Raw genomic sequence first — 13317 nt, 5'->3', positions numbered from 1 at the left:
GATCACTATGTGCCTAATGAATATAATGCACCTACATGCATTCAATTGCCACCATTTAGAGCACATCACTATGAAATCAAGACACAAACCATTCAAATGCTTCTTAACTATCATGGACTTCCAAGTGAAGAACCTTACAAGCATTTGGATGAGTTTCTTGAAGTATGCTCCATCGTAAAATATACGGACATGCCGGAAGAGGTCTTAAGGCTTAAACTTTTTCCATTCACCCTTAAAGATAAGGCAAAATATTGGTTTAACAATCTTAGGCCTTTTTTAATAACTTCTTGGGCAGAAATGCAACAAGAGTTCTTGAAGAAGTACTATCCGGTTTCTAAGAACAATTCCATGAGAACCTCAATTCGAGAATTTTCACATGGGGATGGAGAAACATTTCATGAGGCATGGGAACGCTTTAATGAATTGCTTAGGAAGTGTCCACATCATGACATGCCCAAATGGCAATTAGTTCAATATTTCTTTGAGAGCTTATCGGACAATTACAAAGGCATGGTTGATGCTTCCATGGGTGGCTCTTACATTGATAGGCATGAGGATGATGTGTGGCATCTTTATGAGAGCATGAGTGAAAATTCTTTGCATCGTACTTTATCTTCGAAGAATGGTAGAAATTCTAGTGGTAGGAAGAGTGTTGGCTTACATCAAGTCGACCACTCCAATGAAATTGTTGCCGAGATGAAATCATTATCTCAAAGGTTTGATCAATTTTTGATCAACCAAAACTCGGTGAATCAAGTATCTTCCTTCCCTAACCATTCTCATCATACATCTAATGAGACGTGTATGACTTGTTCAAGTGTTTTACATTCTACTTCCAATTGTCCCCATGGACATGTGCAAAGTGAGCATCATGAGCAAGCAAATGTTGTTTTTGATAATCAAAGGAACAATCCTTATGAAAATCATTACAATCTTAGTTGGAGGAATCACCCGAATTTCTCTTGGAAAAACCAAGGGGATGGCTCAAACCCTTCCCAAGGCGGTTTTCAAGGAAAATACATTCCACCTCCACTACAAGGCCAAGGTTCCCAAGGTTTTAGATCATCATATCAATCACAAGGAAACCAATTTTCAAATTCTCATTTTCCTAATCAACCATCATATTCCCAAGGAAATGTTAGAAGTCCCGCTTTTGAAGAAAAAGTTTTAACAGCTTTGGGCACTTTGGAGGCAAACACACAATTACTTCATTCTCACTCTCAATCCATTACTAAGCTAGAAACCCAAGTAGGGCAAATAGCTAGTACTTTGAATGCAAGAGAGAAGGGAAAAATGCCTTTAAATGCCCCACAAAAGCAACAATGTGTTGTGGAGACTCATTCCTCATCGAAAGATCACACAATAGAGCATGTCAATGCAGTGACTACCTTAAGAAGTGGAAAGATTGTGGACAACTAAGTGGGTGTGACCAATGAAGAGAGTGAACCGGGGCAACCACAAGTTGACACCTGTCTCGTTTCATATCATATTCCTCCTTCATTGCATGTGCATGACCATATAAATAAGAATGTGTTGAAAAGTGATTTGAAAAGTGATTTTGAAAAGAAAAATATGCAAAATGATTTGAAAACTTCTTGTGTTGAAGAGACTTCAAAGAAAATTTCTAAAAAGGTTTTTGAGCCAAAAGCTCCATTTCCGGATGCCTTAAAAGGATCCATTTCAAATGACAAGCAAAAGGCCAAAGTCAATGAAATTATGGACGTGTTTAGGCAAGTGAAAGTCAATCTTCCACTTTTTGATGCAATCAAACAAATTTTGGTTTATGCCAAATTCTTAAAAGACTTGTGCACCCAAAAGCGGAAGAACAAAAGCCAAGCACCTAGAAAAGTGGTCTTAACCGAGCAAGTGAGCTCAATTTTGCAGCATAACACTCTCCTCAAGTTTAAGGACCCCAGTTCACCTACTACTTCATGCATCATTGGTCATCATATCATTAATCAGGCTCTTCTTGACCTAGGAGCTAGTGTTAACCTTCTTCCATACTCGGTATATGTCAAATTAGGCTTAGGAGATTTAAAACCAACGTCGGTAGTTCTACAACTTGCCGACCGATCAATCAAAAAGCCTAGGGGTATCATCGAGGATGTATTGATTAAAATTAATAAATTCTTCTTTCCCGTTGATTCCGTTGTCATTGACACGGAACTAGTCCCAAATCCTAAGAGCCAAATTCCCGTTATCCTTGGCTGTCCTTTCTTGGCAACCATAAATGCCAACATTAATTGTAGGACGGGGATAATGAAGATCTCTTTTGGCCACATGAAGGTAAAGTTGAATATTTTTAATCCAACCCCCAATTCATTTGACAAGCATAAAAAGATTAATGTTGTAAAGAAATGTCATGACCTTAAAAGTGAAGGAATTGAGCTTTTGCATGAGACCAAGGTTTCAAAAAGTCCATCTTCAACCTTCAAACCAAAGAAAGTTGTTTCAAAATCTTGTTTTAAAAGGGCGTGGAAGCCCAAAGATTGCATTGATCAAGGACCGAAAACATATTTTGAGCTTAATCCAACAAGTTCCTTAAGGAACCATTTGTTGGATGGAGTTCAAAGCACTTATCACCCCATTGAGGAGGGGATGCACTACAAGATGTTTGATCCAGGCTAAAAAAACCCAACGCCTTGCTAGAGACGTTAAAGACTAGCAAGACATTTTGTAGGGTGTCAAAACCCTATTCCTCCCTCATTTCTATCTTTAATTTTTCTTGCGAAGTCTAGATACTTGTTTTTGGTTCATATGCATTGGTAGGAACTGTGATTAGGATTGCATGCACTTTTATGTTGTGATTGAGCATTTTGCAAAAGTTCGATCGATCTCAAATGAGAGTTCGATCGATTGAACTTTGACCTGTATCTAACACTTAGAAAAAATTTTGACCTGCATCCACCTACATCTAAATCACCTCTTTGTCCCATCGTTCAAACTTGTTCTCAGATCAATCATAACTTTTTCGATCGATCCAAACTTCAAGTTCGATCAATCTTGAGTTCCAACACTTAGACAAATTTTTGAACCCAAAACCTGCATATTTTTAGCTCTCTGTCAGATCGATCGAACATTTTGTTCCGATCGATCTCTGTTCTTCATCTCACTATCTTTGACTTTGTTCGACTTTTTAATTTTTAAAATTTCAAAAATATTTTTATTTTTATTTTATTTTATTTTCCAAAAATCCCAAAAAGATTTTATTTTATTTTAATTCTTCAAAAATCCAAAAAAAACTTTTATTTTCAATTTTTAATTTTCAGTTCTAAATTTTTAATTTTTAATTTAAAAAATATATATATATCGATCGATCGAACTAGTTCGGGAAAGTTTTTAAAAATGAAACCGAGGGTTTCAAGATCGATTTCAAAGATCAATCTAACCCTCTTCTAAACCCTATCCTCCGTCGCCGCTGCACCCAACCTTCTCCATCTCTGGCAAACATCTCCGGCGAGCTTCATCTCATCCTAGATCTCTCTCTCTCCTCTTGGATTTCGCATCTCACCCCTTCGAGTTTCCATATCTCTCTCTCAATTTCTAAGTGAGATCCGAATCTATCCTTTAGATTCAAGCATCCATTTGCTTCACACTTGCTTTAAATGTTAGATCCATGCTCTTTTAATGTTGAAAACCTCCATTGATGAAGTTTGAAGGTTGTTGTTTATATATGTATATATGTGTATATATATTTTATTAGATTTTGTATTTTTGATTTGATTTTGGGAGTATGGGCTTCATTAGGTGAATATGATTGATGCTATGCTGTGTTGATGAGCCCATGACCTAGTTCATGAAGGCCCCGTGTCATCCACGTCACAGATCTGTGACTGTCCACGTTCTTCGCAGAGTTAGATCGATCAAACATATTTCTCAGATCAATCAAGTGAGATCGATCGAACTTAATTCCTTAATTTCTCAGATCGATCATGTAAAATCGATCTCACATTTTTTTGTGATCGATCGAACTTCACAGATTTCATATACACATTCCATGCATCTTATATTGTGTCCATGCTATCTCATTCATGCCCAATGCCTGTGATTTTCCACATTGGATGCATTTTACACTTATACTGCTTCGCATGTTCACATCATATCACTTTTATAGATTCATGTCGTTAATTTGTTTTGTCTATCTTACTTGACATACATGATTCTATTTTGTGCTTTAAATTCTTTATATCGGCACTGACTTCCCTTGCAAGTTTTCAATTATTTTTTAGGCCATGGCTCGGGTCAAGACCGTAGCCCGCGGACGCTATCACCGCCAAGGTAGGCCGTGTTTTAATGACGAGGCCAGTCCATCTCATGTACAGGACCCTATACAGGAAGAGCCAGCTGAGTCCACACTGTCTCCTCATTCTAACAGCAGATTCCATTCCGATGCTGGTGCATCTCCTTCCCACGGTGATGCTGAGGCTGAGCATATACCATCTCCACCACCACAACCAGCTCAGCTAGCCAGGGAGTTAGACCAACCATTACACAGATACTCACGCTTTCCAGTGGCGCATGAGTCAGCCTTCGATACAGATTTTTTCTCCAGATCGGTACTTACCCGATCCGCTAATGATGATATACTCCGGAAGAGCCTTGCAGCCATTCTTGCTCCTGTCACATACCCCGTGTACCCGAGGCTAATACGGATGTTCTTCCAGAACCTCCGTCCTGCCCCGCGTACCACGGCGGAGCTGAGGACCTCTATTGATGGCCACTTGATTTCTATTACTGTGGACACCTTATCCAGATCATGCCATTGTCCACACGACTGCCCTCCCAAGCTACAGGAGACATATCCCAGGCCATACAGGCTTTCATAAGTAGATATGGCCGTTCTTCTCACAGGTCATTATGCCGATGGCGAGAACTTCGCCACCCACACCTATTTGCCAGATGACTTGTGGTTCTTTGACTCAGCCATGTTCGATCGATCAAAGTCCAAGGTTCGATCGATCGAACTTCCTCCAATGCGAAAAAGTTTAATTTTCAGCTTACAAAAGTTGTCATTTATCCAATCATTGGGGAATATTTGCTGTACGACCCTAGCTCATTTTTGGTGTCATTTAACCTACCTATATAAGGATAAGGATTACTTTTAAGATAGAGGATCATATTGTATCACATCATATCATACCTTAGAGAACTATTAGTGAGGAAGCAAAGAGGAGGAGGAGGCTAGAGACACCATTAGAGACTCTTCATCAACCAAGGAGCAGATTTCTTCCATAGAGCTTGCCCTTAAGGGTTGGAGGACATCATCCATGAGTGGCTAGACATTCTCTTGGGGGTAGAGTTAGCCCTAAGCATGCTTTCTATTTCTTGATTTATGTATTTTTGAGGGGATTTGTATTGTGATTCATGTCTTGACACTTATATATATATATATATATATATATATATCTTATTTCTTCAATGATTTATATGGTTTAATGCTTCTAATTGATCATTCATTCTATCCATATGTCTATGTATGCTAGAATAGATGTTCATGTGTTTGTCTCTATTTCTTGTGTTATTGATGCATGTCTATGTGTGTTGATGCTATAGATCTAGAGATTGTCAAGACTTAGTGCTTAATGTCATGTACTTATGGTTTATTTGATGGTTCATACTCATTTCTTGATGGATTGTGTCTCTCCCTTAGTTTAATTAGTTTAATTTCATGTCATTAGCTTAGTTGTAATGTAGTTGTTAAATGGGAGGACAATCCATGTTTGTTGTTGATGTTCCATACTTATGAAAAGCAAGTAACATGTATCTCTAACCTTGTGATATGTTTGGATTGTGAGCTTAAAAAAATGATTAATGGCTTAATTTGATATGTTGTGCTATCCACCATGTTATTTAGACAAATAATGCTTAATTTGTCATCCATGCTTGTTGAAACAACCAAACACACACACTTCATTACAATACATGTTCTTCACCTTATTAATCATTCATTAAAGATGTAGAAAAGCTATGCTTAATGGTGATTTCTAAACCCTAAGATCTCTCTCTCTCTTATTCTCTCTATTGTATTATTGTTTACTTTAGTTTAATTTGCATCTAGTTTAATCCAACCAACCAACCACTATTTTGATCACTCAACCCACTAACCCTAATTTTGATTCCCCAACCTAGTATGACAACTTAATCCCTTGGGACAATCCCTTCTCACTCATACTACATAGTATAGGTGTTAAGCGGTTTATAAATTTAAATTATGGTGCCCACTTGACACTAATTTCCAAACTCAAAGTTTTGTGCATTGTTTTGTGCACCGCCCGAGAAGCCACCAGCGTGGTTGATTTGCCAAAGACATGATTGAATTGTCAACATAGTTGATTTGCCAAAGTATAAATACATATACTTAAGGGGGGCATAGTTGAGTTGCCAAGCTATAAATAAATATATTTGTGATGTTTCTTAAATATAGGAACCTTGTTTCTTGTTGGATGAATTGAAATGTGGTGGAGCCTTTACATAGAGGCTAAGTCCACACGAGAACGGAATGCATTTTAAAAAAATAAAAATAAAAATTCAGAGTTTCGTGAATTCCGAGGATGGAATTCCTTTTGTTTGGGGGAAAGAATGTAATGCCCCTAGTTTTTAAAAGGATATAATTGAAATTTTTATTGTGTTTTAGGTGCTTATGTGGCTATGTGTTTGTACAGTTTCATGTTTTATTTAAATTGATTTAAATTGTTAACTGACTTATTGATTAATTGCTTGTGTGTTTTAATTTATGTAAATAGTTCTTGATTGAATTGTTTATGTGTTGTTTGTTATTGTGTGCTTAAATGATTTTAATTTATTATAATTTTATTTGAAAAAGATTTAAAAGTATTTTATTTTGATTTTTATGTTTTTAAAAGAATGGAATTGGATGGTAGTAATGGACCAGCCAAAGGGTCACATAGAACTACTTAGACAGGAGGTTTGATGGGTACGGATATTTACTCATATATGAATGATGGTATATATTTAATTGAGTATATACGTATGTAAGAATAGAGTAGTATTATTATTCATAATTATTTATTATTTATGTTAATAATAGGAATTTAGCAGGTTGTATATATATATATATATATATATATATATATATATATATATATATATATATATAATTATAAATAATGTATATATTTAATCATTATATTTTATGTAATTAGTTTTATTTTCTTTCCGTCGATTTTGGATTTCAATAAGGATTAGGGTTGGAGTAGGTTTAACCTATAAATACATTGGATGTCTGCAATAGAGTTGGAAAAAACCTTATAGCAGCAGAGAGAGACGTAAGAATAGAGAGAGAAACTAAAAGAAACTAAGGGGAAGAAAAGCTAGGCTTTAGACTAGAGGGCTGAACTAAGGAGGAGGAGGAACAGGGGCTGGCTCGTGGGTTAAACCAAGAGCGGCAGAGGAGGTTCAATGGCAACTAAGGTCACCAGAAAACCTCGAAAGAAGAGGGTTAAAGGTTTCAAACCGAAACCTTAAGAGGCAAGTTCTTTTCTGTCTCTCTGCCTTTGCCCTGTGTTCTATGCATACCTAGATGATCTCTAGGATTTTAATCGAATATTAATTGAATCTTGCATGTTTTATATATATTGAATTGTTTACCTGTGTGTGTTTAAATTTACTCTGGAATTGTTCTTGCAAATTTGGGTTTCAGTTTTGAACTTAAAACATGTTGAATCGGTAATTGATTTTAGAGTTCTTTTTACTGGATGATTCTAGATATTCTTTAGACTCTTAAGATCAGTATTTATGAAGAATAGAATGGCTAGAAATGGCCGGAGACGAAACAGATGAAACGTAGAAGTGCAGTGCTCTCAGAGAGGGAGAGAGAGCTAGCTCCAAGAGGTTAGGAGCCGGCTCCACTCTTCACAGAGCCAGCTCCAAGGTCTAGGGAGCTGGCTCTGAGGTGGTTGGAGCCTGCTCCATTGTCTTGTGAGCAGGCACTGTTGTTTTAAAAGGTATCGTGGCTATTTTTGCACACTGTTTGGTTAAATTTGTTATTTTGAATTGTGTTGGGATATTAAGGAGGTTTCAAATATTAATTCATGGTGTATTAAAGCCTTAGGATGCAACATTTTATTTATATGCTAATAATTTTTAAACTGTATGAAAGTTTAAAACAAATTGCATGTTGTTCATGGATGTAACGGATAGAGAGGATTTAATTGCGCAAACTGTGTCTAACAATTAAATGGATTGTAGCATGGATTCCAAACATTATATTATACTGTATTAGAACCCACATTGCATAATTTATGTCTTTGTGCTCATGGATTTAACAGTAGCAAAGTTTAACTGATCTTGCATACTGTTAACGGATAAACAGGATTAAATCGTTTAGTTTTGTTTTAACAATTTAATGGACTATCGTATGATTTATAAATCATGTTTTGGATGCATAATGGGGTCATTTAATTATCAGACTTGTTTTACATTTACTTTGGATTTTAATTGCTGAGATATTAAAACTCTGTTCTATAATTACGTGGATTAAATGCTTTGGATTCTAATTGCTGGACTACTAAATAATGTTTTAGCAATTACAGGGATGTTATTTTGGATTTTAGTTGATGAACTGGTTAAATTCTGTTGTTATCAACTATATAGATTATGTGGATTTTATTTGATGTACTGTTTGAAATTTTGTACCATTTACGGATCATATGCATTATATGCAACGGTATGGGATGGTGGCATATTGGGGACGGATTAGATCAAAACGTTAATTCCTATCTATTCATACATACATAATAGATTAACTAAAACAGTTAAATCCTACATGGTTGCATGTCATGTCAACTAAAACCGTTGAACGACATATTGGATGTTTGTTTATATTTCTGTATTAGGAAGGAAATGGGTTTAATTAAAACATTTAAATCCTAATTTTATGTCGTGTCTTGGCAACAAGCAGTTGAGTGGCACTACATTGATTTGGATGGGAATTTATATATATAATTTATGAGACCGCGATATGTACTTAAGTTTCTGGATCATTGGTTAGGGAGCGTATATGCGTTGGGATGAGTAACTGGTTATGATGGTTGAGGTATACCCTGTTAGGTCTAGGTACTCATCCCACCTTTGGGTACGTTTTTGCATGTTGCCTTCTATTCAGGTTGAGACCCCCATTGTAGTCCAGTAAGAGTCCTATAGTATGGATATATATATATATATATATATATATATATATATATGTATGTATATATTTACGGACTATATAAATATGGTTGAGATATCTAGGATGTATCTGCGTATCGGGTCTCTATTTAGATTGTAGTTAGGATAGAACTTGTTTGTGGGCCTGACCCATTATTATTTTTCAGGTAACGGACGGTTCCAGGTCTTAGAGCTTGTTCGTGCTGAGCAGAGAAGGTCACTCATTCTTCCGACAACGTAGAAGTTTTCTTCATGGTTTAGCATTGGATTTTCTTCAATTGTTCATTTGTCAGTGTTGGATTTTTATTAGGGGTCCACCTGATGGATTCCCGAGTTGTATTAAAAATGAAAAAGTTGGATGTATAAGAATAGTTTCTTATTTATAAATTTTTTTTCTGAGGATTAAGTTTTGGGTTTATCATTTTAGTTTTCTTGTAGTAATTTTTATTTATTCCTTTTTATCGTAATTGTATTATGTGTTCGTTTTTTGCTAATTGGTTTGATATCCTTGAGTAATCGGGCGTGGGCCTGGCCAACCCGCATCCGAAAATCCAGGAACCTCGAGTGTTTGCACGTCGTCCAAGAGAAGTTTGGCCTCCCTCACGAGGTTTTCATTAGTTAAACCCTGCTCAATGTCCACAAAAAATTCCAAAATCTTGCCAAGGCACAAGTACATAGATTGTCGTACAAGTGTATAATGCGACGTCAGAAATTGTGACACCTCGAGGTGGTGCGCGAAAGCTATCTCGAGAAGCTTTACATAGGCGTGAGGGAGTGGCATACCCATCCATTCCACCTTTCCCCTAGCAGCATATGGTTCCGCGCCAGTATCAGTAACTTGCTAACTCACCAAAGTTGGCTCATCAAGTGGGCGCGAAACCTACTCTATTTGATCAGCAACTTGCTTACCCCCCGAGCCGGTCGCAACTTGCTTATTGTTAGGGGGTGTGATCTGTCCCGTTTGAGTACTCGCGGCATCCATAATTTGGATCTCGGTTTGTGATTTAGGGAGGTCTCTCGAGGTCTGCAACCCTGTCAAAGGAGAAGATGGTGATCTCCCTTCTGTTGAAGCTTCATCATGTGCGAGAGAGGTTTGCTCCGACCCTCGTATCTCCAAAGGCGAAGTTAGACCCTCATCATTAGGAGACTCGTCCCTTGCCAAGGAGGCCTATTCTGCTACATCTTCATCCCCAGATTGTAAAGGCTCTCGCACTTCCATAGGAGTGCTCGGAGCTACGTCAGCACTTTCTTGGGCAGGCACCTCCATATCTTTGCCCCTAGGCGACTCAATTATAGGCTCATCCGAGGAATTGTCACCTCAGGAGTTGGAGACTTAGATGAGTGCTCGACCCTTATTGAGAAATCATCACAAGCAGCGCTCTCCCCTTCTCTTGGTCATTCTGCCTCTTTAGTGATGTCAACACTGTCTTGAGGTATCTCTGATATACTAACATAATCTCACATCATCGTCGCCACCTCAGCAACGTGAGTACACACTAGCATGTCTAGAATGATAATGAAGGGCAAGACATCCAACGCCAACCTTTCCATTTCTTCTTCTCCTACCCTTATAGATGTATTCTCCTGAGCACAAGAATGTAGAGCAGTCTCACCTAAAGCTTGTACAAAGTTAAAAGTAGGCAAGTTTGGGAATTCACTGTTAGAAGCTAATACCTCGCCAGAGCTTATGTCATGGATGGTGCCATCAACCCCACCATCTCGCACACGACGGAGCCTGCGCACCCTACCTCGACTCGGCACAAAGCAGCAGCCATCGAGCCAGGCTGTTCTCTATCATCTTCAGAAGTGTTAGTACCTACACTCTTTGATGGCTCATCTACAAGTGGATTCCTGCTAGAGGGTATGTTGGGTCGAGATGTGCTTGGCGCTAGAAACCTTACACTCTCTTCCCTCGCAGTAGCAACCGTTGGCTCAACAGTACTCACCACCGCTCGCTTTCTAGGAGGTCTAATGTTGGCACGAGAAGTGGCTCTCGTTTTACGCCTACGGACAAGCACTTGAGCCACTTCCACCTCAGGAATTGAGGTTGCTGTGGCAGGTTGCGAAGACTCCCCCTCTTGTACCGCTGGTAGTGCAAGCTCAGGCGTGAAACTACAGTACGCACCCCTATCAAACTTTATAGGAGGTCTCAATGAGAAGTTCCCCGCATAAATCACCAATGCCTTCGCTCGCTGGGCAAGGCTAGAGCAGAAATCTTTCTAGCTCGCTAACTCTATGGCCGAGAGCGAGCGAGCCATCTCTATGCACATAGGCACTATATCCCTTCCCAACAAGAATAGAGCGCCGACTCCTTCTCACAGCAGTCCTACGTGATCTGCTACAAACCTCACGAAACTCCCGTCATAAGAGTCCTCGCCCCCAGCAAAGAGATACTGCGAGGGCACTCCCTTGTTATAACCAAACTGTAGAGGCACTGAGCGAGGGTTATAAGTTTTCAATACTTGGCCACCCTCCCATAAGGCAGGCAAACAACCTTGGGTGGTGACTAACAAAAACACTAGCACCTCGCTCGAGTTTAGTCGATGAGCCCGTGTTGGAATGTGCTCATCATGTTCAAAGTACATAAGCATAGTCAATGCCCTAGGCAAGTCTGTAGGTTAAGGGCGAGAGATAAATTGGAAGCTCTAGTCCAAGGCATACCCCAGCCATCCTCGAGGGGAACGCCCATGCCATCTCATACCTCGCACGACCTGTTCGTCAACAGTCAAGTCTGCAAGGTTTGTAGCATAAGGCTGGAATCTCTCATATAAGAACATCTGTAAAAAGTGGGTAGATGCATAAGAGCCATGGGCGTAGCGACCAACAGAGCGCACCATGTCGAGGCGATGGTATAACGTCCCCAAAAATAGAGCCGCGAGTGCCATTTTTACACCGCTCGCTAACTTCACCGCGAGGTCCAAGAGGCGAGGTAAGGGCGCATCTTCAAGAATACCCTCCAATACGTACCTTGAGAGCCAACACAATAAGTAGGACGCAAGACCAGAAGGGTAGTCAATCTAAGGACCAGGAATCCCCTTTTTCCCTTCCTTTGAGAGGTCTTTCCTCGACATGGGGAAATCTTTGAAGTAATATTGTACCAAAGCACCTAGAATGGCCTTGCGCGTGCCTTTGAAGTATTTGGTCTTATCCAAAGCTAGTTCAAGATCCTAGGCTAGAGTCTCCTCCTCTTACGAGAATTCCCACGAACCAGGATTCTCCACACCCTGAAAAGGTAATCCCAGCTGGCTTACATCTTCGATAGAGGGAGTAAACTCTCCCCACGCGGTGACAAATGTGTGCAAACTCGAACTCCACCATGAGATTAATTCCCATAAACCCGCTACATCGCGAGGAATATGAAGTCGACAAAACAACTTTATACAAGGTAAGAGGCTCGTCTTAGTTGAAGTTGCCTCATATACTGGATTGGCAAGGATCGCGTCAGTCCATGCCTCCCAACCATGACAAGGGCTAATATGGTTCACGAAATTCACAAAGGATAGTGGGTATCGCCCTTGCTCGACACCAAATCTAAAAATGGTGTTTGTAGGAATATGTGAAGCCAAGTTAATCTCAACCTCTTCTTCCATTAATTCCACCACATCCAATAGCTCGCTGGCAACCAAGGCCTGGTTTTCCCGGTGCCAAAGTAAGTCGTGTTTCCCAAAAAATGGGGCTCGCCGCCATTCTGAATCCGACGACACCTTAGGCGGAGGGCAGTCCTTTTTGCTCAGTTCTTGTTTCTTACTCACCTGGTAGTAATCCCAAAGTTTGAATCAACACAAGCAAAAAATCTCAAGTTTTGTAAACTTTCTTCTCCGGCGACAATAGAGGCAAGGATAAAAAAAAATGGTAAGGGTAAATCTTCTCTCAAGTGCACCTTCACACCATCACTTTCCCCCTTTTTAAACAGTTCCCTTACCTCAGGAAACCCCAAAATTGAAGCGTCAATAGACGGCACATTAATGACTAAAGGCGACCTTTCAATCTCGCGTCCACTCAATTTCCTCAAATGAATAAATGACCTAGCCATCTAGACTTGCACACACAACAATACATTTTTGAACCGTCGCACGTGCAGGGGGACAAAATGTGGGTGTCACTTATTAAAAGCTGAAATGGCACATTGACAAGTCAATACGACCCTAACTT

At 39.3% G+C, this 13317-nt stretch overlaps 1 pseudogene; it reads right to left on the bottom strand.

Moving 5' to 3' along the window:
• Positions 1-353: 353 nt before the first annotated feature.
• Positions 354-452, bottom strand: LOC132275632 (small nucleolar RNA R71; annotated as a pseudogene).
• Positions 453-13317: the final 12865 nt, after the last annotated feature.

Source organism: Cornus florida, unplaced genomic scaffold, assembly GCF_030987335.1.
Source record: "Cornus florida cultivar Cherokee Brave unplaced genomic scaffold, ASM3098733v1 CherokeeBrave_3.0.0_Hap2_Chr09, whole genome shotgun sequence".
Classification (NCBI taxonomy): domain Eukaryota; kingdom Viridiplantae; phylum Streptophyta; class Magnoliopsida; order Cornales; family Cornaceae; genus Cornus; species Cornus florida.
The sequence above is the reverse complement of the archived record's forward strand: the minus strand, read 5'-3'. Positions and strand labels throughout refer to the sequence as shown.